The following is a 9,803-nucleotide window of genomic DNA, read 5'->3' on the forward strand; positions in this document are numbered from 1 at the left end:
AGTCTTCAAACCACCAAAATCACTAAGGGGCACTAGATGCACTTACAATCTCCCCCTTTTTGGTGGTTGATGACAATTAGGTTAAGTTTTCAATAGGGATAATAAATATGAAGTGTAAATACTCATTTGAGGAATTTGAAATCAAGATTCAGAGAGACTCCCCCTGAAGATGTGCATATCTTGAGGATTTTGCTTTTCACAGCAAATGCACATTGATGATTTATATCATGGAGATCTCCCCCTGAGTCTTGTAAATCATGCATAGATGTAACATATAGTATGAAGAAAATGAAGATGCATGATGACAAATGGTATCTGACGAATTCTAGCAAGCGTGCATTAAAACTTGAGGAATAAGCATGCGAAGAAAAACGTTCAAAAGCGTCAGAGTACCATCGGGCTTAAGTTACAACTCAGTACATAAAAACTTCAAAAGAGCCAAGAGTTTGTAACTTAAATATAGTTCATAAGCCCCAAAATATCCCGCTTGAAGACTAAATCTCAAGTTTCTCCCCCTTTGTCATCAAGTGACAAAAAGGGACAAACTGAGGACTAACTCCCGTGACGACTTCACTTCTTGGCGGTTGATGAAGATGCGTGGTGCTTCTTGGGAGTAGTCTTCTTCCTTGGACCGGTGGCAGTGTCGTGCTGTTCTTTATCAGATTCAACAGTGCGGAATGAAGAAAATGAACCGTCTTCAAGGTCTGGAACTGGAATTGGCCTAAACTTCTTCTTGGGAGGCCATGACCAGTCAAAGTCTCGCTCAAAGTCCAATTCTTCAAGTTCTATCTGAGTCTTCAATGAGCAAGTGTAGCCCAGGTGCGATCAAAAACCTCATGCAGATAGTGATGGTTAAGCTTCACAGAGTTCTGTGTTTCAGTGAGGGTTTTCACAATGGCGCCGAACTGGCGTTTGACCCACTTGTGATTGCGATCCACCTTCTGGTGAAGACTGAGGAGAAGCTCTCTTGTATTCATCACGCGAGGAGCAACATGGCTTGGCGGTTGAGTCTCAGTATCATCCCATGAAGAATAAGCTTCCGGCTCTCTGAACTGGCCATCAAGGGGCCTACGGCCTTCATCAATCACTGACTTGCCTTTTCACTCAACTGGCTCGAAAGTCTTCTTGTTGACCCTGATAGGAGGCATATAACCAACATGGTTGTTGAAATCAGCGTGGAAGTTGATGCATGTCCTTGTCCTGATGAATCTCATGATCCATGGGGCATATATCTTGTGATCAAATGGACACATAGCATTGTCGGCCAAAGTCCTCAAGAAGAAATCATGATGTTGATAGGAATACCATGGATGATGTTGAAGAGGATATTCTTCATGATGCCTACGACATCTTCTTCATCATCATGGCCTTTGATCGGCGCAAGCACACTGCAGAGGATTTTGTAAACAGACCTTGGTGTATATTTTGAGCTCGTGGATGAGGAAGGTTTTTCTCGGTGGTTGCCCTTTAGCCAAAGGCTTCATGAGGACTTCCATCACCCCGTTGGGCAGCTCACGCTCACCGTAAAGCTTCACAGCCTCCTCTGAGGGAATTGATACTGGCAGTTCACGCAGTAGCTCAGTAGCAGGAGCCTTATAGTGAGTGTTTTGCATCATCCAGTCAAACACCCAGGTGTTAATGTCTTCAGGATCGCCAGATATGTGAAGAGTGGCATAAAACTGAAGAATGAGCTCAGTGTTCCAATTAGAGTTGTCTGAGCACATTGGTAGCAGTCCAGCTTCATGAAGGACATTGAGGACTAGAGCCAGGCATGGTATTGCTTCAAGTTCAACATGAGGAATATGCCTGTGCTGAAATATCTTATTTCTTCCACACAACACAGAGGCATAGTAATTCAGCTGTGTCCTCGTCCAAAACTTCAGATGTCTGATTTGAGGCTTATCATAGGGATTTTCTCCAATGAAGTACATGCGTTCTTCAAAGAAGTTCTCCTTTTGAAACTGTGGTCGCTTGGAGAATGGCTGACGCTGCATTGGCTGAAGATTTTGCTGAGGAACTGGAGGGGAGACAACAATTGTAGTCTCTGGGTTTAGCACGACGAAAGCATTTTCTTGGTCTGGTGCATTTTCCTCAGCATTGTCCTCAGGGTGAGGAATTTCATCAGCTTGGGCTTCAGGCTGAGGAGCTTGCTCATGTCGTGCTTCATGTTGAGGAATGGGATCTGGCTGGGCATCAGGCTGAGGTATTTCATCAACTGGAGCATCCTGTTGAGGGTTCTGCTCCGGAGAAGGAATAGGTTCATTCTGAGCCTCAGTGTGAAGATCTTGCTCAGGTGGAGGAGTTGGGTCAGCATGTTCCTCATCTTGAGGATTTTTCTCAGGACTTTGAATTTCATCATCTTGAGGAATTTCACTTTGCTCTTTCTCAGCTTGCTTGGTGACAGAGGTAGTTTTTCATCAGCTGGTGCAGCTGATCCTTGTGAGGTGTCTTCCTGAGGAATGGAGGGCTGAGGACTGTCGTCAATACGAATTTCTTCGTCAGTAAGTTCCTCAGATGCAGCATCCTTCATTTCCTCATCTGGCCCTTTCTCCTGGTCTTCAAAGGTGACCACTTCATACGATGAAGCGATGTTGAGGGGCACAGGGTCCAGAGGAGCATTTTCTTCAAGCGATTTGAGGCGCTTGGCCTCAGTGTTTTCTTCTGCTGAGGAGGCCTTTCTCGTTTTGGCTTCCTTCTCAGCAGCCCTGGTCTTCTTCACGTCTGATGCAGACGAAGTCATCTTCTTCACCTTTGAAGCTTCTGGTGAAGGGGTTCTCTCGACAGATTCATCAGCTGGCTTTGAGGAACCAGCTGGAACAGAGTCATCAGCTTGTTTTGAAGGAGCAGCTGGATCAGGGGCAGTCTCACCAGCTGTAGCAAATTCATCAGCTGGATTTTCCGTGGTGATTTCTTCAATAGCCGGTACATCCACACAGCTTTCTTGGGGTATTTCCTCAGCTTGAGGAGTTTCATCAGCTTGAGGAGATTCATCGGCTGGCTCTTCAATCAGAGGCTGAGGAGTTGGTACTGGAGGGGCAGCCTTCTTGTTGTAGTCGTCAACAACTTTAGTGGCAAATTTGATGAAACTGCTCTTGAGACTCTGACGATCAGATAGCTTGGAGTACTTATCAGTCAAAGTCTTCAACTCAGCTTGTGTTGACACCAGTGCATCATGCGTCAAGTTGAGGAGATTCTGCTTGAGGTATTTCTCCTTTTTAAGCTTAGCAACCTTGGCCTGCTTGGCTTGCTGCTCCTTCCACTTGGCCTCGTTGATGAATGTGGCCACCATGTGGCTGATTCCAGGGGGAAGTTTCAAATCATCAAGCGGAGTGTTGGGGTCCTCATACCAGATGTTTATGTAGTCTAGGAGGACCTTGGGGTCCATGGCCAGAGGAATGGCGCTACCAGAAGCTTGAGCTACCCTCCCCTACTTGTTTCTGATTATAGCTTGCAGGGTTTGATCATCATATTCATCACTACCCTCTGATGCAGACGGGATTGTAATGATTTTGCTGGGGCTTGGTTGTGTTCCTTTTTCAGCAGACACCTGAGTCTTCATAGGAGGTGGTGAAGACTTTGTCTCCGAGATGGTTGCAACTGGGAGTGAGGAGCTGGAGGTAGCGGGCAGTGGCTTCATGACCGGCTTCAGTTCTGGTTTCTCTTGAGGCTTTGGTGGTGGTGCTGAGGATTTTGGCGCCGAGGATTTTGGCGTTGAGGGTTTTGTAACTGATGCCTGAGCAGGTTTCTCTTGAGGCTTTGGAGCCCTTGGTTTTGACGGCACAGACTTTGGTTGAGGAATTCCTGAACCAGAGGTCTTAGCGGCAGAGGAAGTAGCTACAGTTGAAGCAGCAGCTAAGGATTCATTGAATTTCCTCACCGCAGCATCTGCCTGCTTCTTGAGCTTAGCCAAATGCTTGTCCTTTTCATCAGGATAGTCATCAAGGGTCTTGAGGTTTGAGGGATGTGCTACTTGATGAGCCTCAAGTGGAGCCCGTTTGCCAGGAGGCTTCAGAGTGAATTTCTTCGCATACTTGGCACTGACAAATTTGTATTCCTTCCATTCCTTAGCCCATCGACGTTCTATCTTCTGAAGCCGAATCTTTCTCTTGGCCATTGTTTCATTTTCATCAGGTGTGCAATAGTCCAAGTAAATATCCTCAGGGATATCCAAAGCTGTATTCTGCTCAAGTTTCTTCCCTCCCTTCTGTTTTCTGTCATCCTCCATTTTCTTCAGCTGAGGATTTTGCTGATGAGATTGAACTCTTGAGGATTCTGATGAGACTTGAAGATTTTCTTCAAGAAACGCTGCAAATGAGTTAATGTGATGAGAACCGAGAGATTCATCAGCTGACATGTGTGTACCTATGAATAGAGTATAGTTGCGAGGAATTTGGAGAGGTCATATGCGTTCTCAGATTTGAAGAAAATGAAAAAGTTTGACAGTTGAGGAATTTAACCAGTGGTTGAGGAATTTGCCTAAGCATACCGTTCTTGGGTTCCAGAGTTGTACAGATCCGAAAATTCGCACAATTGAGGAATCTCGTGAAAATCTTAGATGCTTAGTGAAGTTCATCAATGGTGTGGTGATAGGAAGTGTTTGAGGAATCAGGTGCATATGGATTCTTGAGGAAAAACAGATTTCACATCACAGATGTAAAATAGTAGATCTAACTTGCTGTAAAAATAGGGTTTTTATTTACCCTATATGGCGCGCACGAAGAACAGAGGAAAGTTGTCGGGAGAAGCTCTTCAGTGCGTGTCCAATGCGCCCTAACCCGGTAGCAGAGGACGTCTACGGTGGCGGCGGACGAAGATGGTCCGACTCCGGCATGATTTCGGCGACGGAGAAGTCGAGGCAGTGAAGCTCTTCTTCGCCAGCGACAAGACTTCCAGCGGTGGCGCTAGGGTTCAGTGATTTTGCTGTAGCAGGAGAGCGATGGAGCGAAGAAGTGTTTGCCGAGGGGGATAAGGACATATTTATAGCCATGCAGTTATTGTTGGCGCGAAGAATTCGGACCAAACAGCCCCTGCCTCTACGTCTCCGCAGGACATGTGTAGCTCCCGAGCAAGGCGGTGGAGATAGTGGAGATCGTGGTTATCCGAACGTGGGAAGTGGGGTTCAGTTACTGTGCATTAAAGAAGCATTTTTGAAGATTTGAGGATTTTGTTACAAAATCATCAGCTGACAAGGAAGCAGTGAGGATTTTGAACAAAGTTTCAAGTAGAACGCATATGAAGAATTGAATAGACTGGATGAGAATAGCATAGAGGGAAAGTAGGGTCCGATCACATTCACTTAGATGAAATATCAACTTGAAGAAATAGCTATAAGTGAATGCTGTTGAGGACTTGAAATCACAGTCTATCTAGTCAAACGAAAGTCATCAAGTGTTTTTGAAGAAAAACAAGTTTTGAGGAAATGGAACTTTGAAGAGAATCAACATGAGGAATTTCATGTTGGGCGGTGGCGTGACCCACCATATAAGAATGTTGATTACAGACACCGCGTACAATTGTCGTAGGGCCCTGAGAACCAATTTCTTCATTGATTTTTTCACATTCAGAGTGATATTCTTCATCAGTTGAAGAAAATCGATTCATCATGTGTTGCACATCTAAGTCATCAGTTTTGCATAAGTGTTAGGATGTGTGCATGTTTTTACAAAACATTTGAAGATTCTAAGATATTTAGCTCACACCGCAACTTGCAAAACCTTTTCTCATCCAAGGGCTTAGTGAAGATATCTGCTAGTTGATCATCAGTCTTCACATGGTCGATGAGGATATTGCCCTTGAGGACATGGTCCCGAAGAAAATGATGCCGAATCTGGATGCGCTTAGTCTTCGAGTGCTGTACTAGGTTGTATGCAATGTTGATTGCACTCTCATTGTCGCAGTAGAGAGGCACATTCTTCATGTTGATGCCATAGTCCTTGAGGGTTTGCTTCATCCATAGTAATTGAGCACAGCATTAACCAGCGGCAATGTACTCAGCTTCGGCAGTGGAGAGTGATACGCAGTTCTGCTTCTTCGAGGACCAACAAACTAGTGATCTTCCAAGGAAATGGCATGTACCAGAAGTTGACTTGCGATCCACACGATCACCAACATAGTCAGAATCAGAATATCCTACCAGATGAAGATTGGAGCCCTTGGGATACCATAATCCTAGTGTTGGTGTGTGAGCTAAGTATCCAAGAATATGCTTCATAGCCTTATGGTGTGATTCCTTCGGTTTTGCTTGAAAACGTGTACACATGCAAACACTAAGCATTATATCTGGCCCAGATGCACATAGATACAATAAAGAGCCAATCATAGAGCGATATACCTGCTGATCAAATTCTTTACCATTTTCATCAGTGCCGAGGTGGCCGTTGGTAGGCATTGGAGTCTTGGCACCTTTGCATTCATGCATGTCGAATTTCCTCAGAACATCCTTGAGGTATTTCTCCTGTGATATGAAGATTCCATTGTGTTGTTGACGAATTTGAAGACCTAAGAAGAATTTCAGCTCCCCCATCATAGACATCTGATATTCTTCACTCATCATGTAAGCAAATTCATCACTGTATAGTTTGTCAGTACAGCCAAATATGATATCATCGACATATATTTGGCACACAAATAGCTCATTATCATAGGATTTAGTGAAAAGAGTTGGATCGAGTGAACCAGGTTTGAAGCCTTTCTTCATGAGGAATTCCTTCAATGTGTCATACCATGCCCGAGGGGCTTGCTTGAGACCATAGAGCGCCTTTTTGAGTCTGAAGACTTTGTCTGGATTCTTTGGATCCTCAAAAGCTGGGGGCTGAGCAACATATACTTCTTCCTCAAGCTTACCATTGAGGAATGCACTTTTCACATCCATTTGATATAAGATGATGTCATGATGATTAGCATAAGCAAGTAGTATTCGAATAGCTTCAAGTCTAGCAACAGGTGTAAAAGTTTCATCGAAATCTATTCCTTGAACCTGGGTGTAGCCTTGGGCTACAAGTCGTGCCTTGTTCCTCACCACTTGACCGTCCTCATCTTGCTTGTTTCGGAAAATCCACTTGGTACCGATGATGTTGTGCTTGCGAGGACCTGGTCGTTTGACGAGCTCCCATATGTCATTCAGCTTGAATTGAAGAAGTTCGTCTTGCATAGCTTGGATCCACTCCGGTTCCAGGAAAGCCTCAGCAACTTTTGAGGGTTCTGTGATAGATACAAAGGAAAAATGCTGACAAAAGTTAACTAAGTGTGAAGCTTTTGAGCGAGTGAGAGGACCTGGCGCGTTGATGTCGTTGAGGATTTTGTCAAGTTCTACTTCATTTGCAATCCTCGGATGAGCTGGTTGAGGATTTCGTCTGGGCTGAGGAAGTGGTTCTGGTGCAATTTCCTCAGGAGCATCTTCTTGATTTTCATCAGTGATGGGGATGGTTTCTTCATCAATTTCCTCAGTGGGAACAATGTCTTCAGTAGGTTTGAGCTTTATTGCTTCCTCAGGAGACAACTTATTTGGATCAGAAGGCAATTTCTCTCTTTGCGAGCCATTAGTTTCATCGAACCGCACATCTACAGTCTCAACAACTTTGTTGTGATAGTTGTTGAAGACTCTGTAGGTGTGCGAGTCCTTTGCATAACCGAGCATAAAACCCTCATGTGCCTTAGGTGCAAATTTTGAGCTATGGTGAGGATCTCTAATCCAACATTTTGCAACGAAGACTTTCAAATAACTTACATTGGGTTTCTTATCAGTGAGGAGTTCATATGATGTTTTCTTGAGGAATTTGTGAAGATATACCCTGTTGATGATATGGCATGCAGTGTTGATTGCTTCAGGCCAAAAGCGACAAGGAGTCTGATATTCTTCAAGCATAGTTCTTGCCATCTCAACCAGAGTTCCGTTCTTCCTTTTGACGACACCGTTCTGCTGAGGAGTATAAGGGGCAGATAATTCGTGAGTAATACCAAGTTCATCAAGATAATCATCAAGACCAGTGTTTTTGAACTCTATTCCATTATCAGTCCTGATATGTTTGATCTTGATGCCAAAGTTCGTCGAGGCCCTTGAAGAAACTCGTTTGAAGATTTCCTGCACTTTAGTTTTATATACTATGATATGCACCCATGTATATCTAGAATAATCATCAACTATGACGAAGCCATATAAAGATGCTGCATTGGTTAGTGTGGCATAGTGAGTAGGTCCAAATAGATCCATGTGAAGCAATTCAAAGGGACGTGTAGTGGTCATGATAGTCTTCGAGGGATGCTTGGATCTGGTCATTTTCCCAGATTCACATGCACCGCAGAGATGATCCTTAGGAATTTGACTGATTCGATGCCGATGACATGTTTATTCTTCGCGAGCGTGTGCAAATTCCTCATGCCTGCATGACCTAGTCTTCGGTGCCACAACCATCCTTCTAAGGTCTTTGCTAGTAAGAAAGTGGCTGGTTGAGGACCTGTAGAGAAATCAACAATGTACAAATCCCCTCTTCTTACACCTTCGAAGACTTTGGATTTGTCAGATTCCATGATGACTACACATCTATATCTACCAAAGATAACAATCATATCAAGATCACAAAGCATCGAAACTGACTTGAGGTTAAAACCAAGGGATTCAACAAGCATCACTTTGTCCATATGCCTATCCTTGGAAATACCCACTTTGCCAAGTCCCAATACCTTGCTTTTACCTTTGTCAGCATATGTGATTTGCTTCAGAGGTGATGGAGTTAGTGGCATATTCATCATTAAGCTTTTATCACCAGTCATGTGATGTGTGCAGCCACTATCAAGAACCCACTAAGTATTCTTGGGGTTATCATCCTGCAGATGAATTAGTACAACTTACCATCTCATATGCTTCAGAATTGAACAATATGATATCAATTTCATCAGATAAGAATTTCATCATAACAGAATTAAAGGACGTGTGAAATATTTCTATTTCATCAATATTAGCTTGCGTCCTATCCAGCATTTCCTCAGGTCTCCAGCAAATTCTTCAGATGATGATTTTCATCTGGAGACCTGACCTACAGAAGTGATTAGTTCGATTTCTTCACCACCCACATCTGAAGGGGTGGTAAAGCATTCATCATCCTGCGAGCACCATATGAGAAAGGTGGCATTGAAGCTAATGCACTTCTCTTAACAGTAGGGGGTTAAAGTACTCATATGAATATGCAGAGAACTGGTTTGAGGATTTATGAACATAATGATTTGAAGAGTAACACTCATATTCATATTCCTTGTAGTTTCCCTGCATGTTAGACGCATTAGCACGGGTATGAGCATAATTTTGACTAGTTGAGGATTTTGATCCTCTTGAAGACTTTGGCCCTCCTAAGGATTTTGATCTGGGGTTCAGATTCTTCATTGGTGGTGTCATGAGTACATTCACCTGAAGATTTTCAAGACAACTTTATGAACCCAGATTTTCCTCAAAGGAGGGCCATTCCTGTAGTTAGTTCCAACATATCGAGCAAATACTTAACCAGATTGATTTTTGAACAGTTTATAGTTGGAGTCAAATGACTCATCTGAGGAATAGGATATTTCACATGAAAAGCCAGTTAGATTGAATGGTTGAAAAGGAGGCCCAGTAGCATTAACCCATGAGGTTTTGGGATACTGCTCAAGTTTCCAGTATGATCCATCTGCATTTAATTTCCTCTCAAAGGCAATTCCTTCTTTCCTCGGGTTCCTGTTCAAGATCTGTTTTTTGAGCACATCACAAAGGGTTTGATGTCCTTTTAGACTTTTGTATATGCCTGTCACATACAATTCCTTCAACACTGCATTTT

The sequence above is a fragment of the Hordeum vulgare genome, chromosome 5H (genome assembly GCF_904849725.1).
Source record: "Hordeum vulgare subsp. vulgare chromosome 5H, MorexV3_pseudomolecules_assembly, whole genome shotgun sequence".
In the NCBI taxonomy this organism is placed as follows: domain Eukaryota; kingdom Viridiplantae; phylum Streptophyta; class Magnoliopsida; order Poales; family Poaceae; genus Hordeum; species Hordeum vulgare.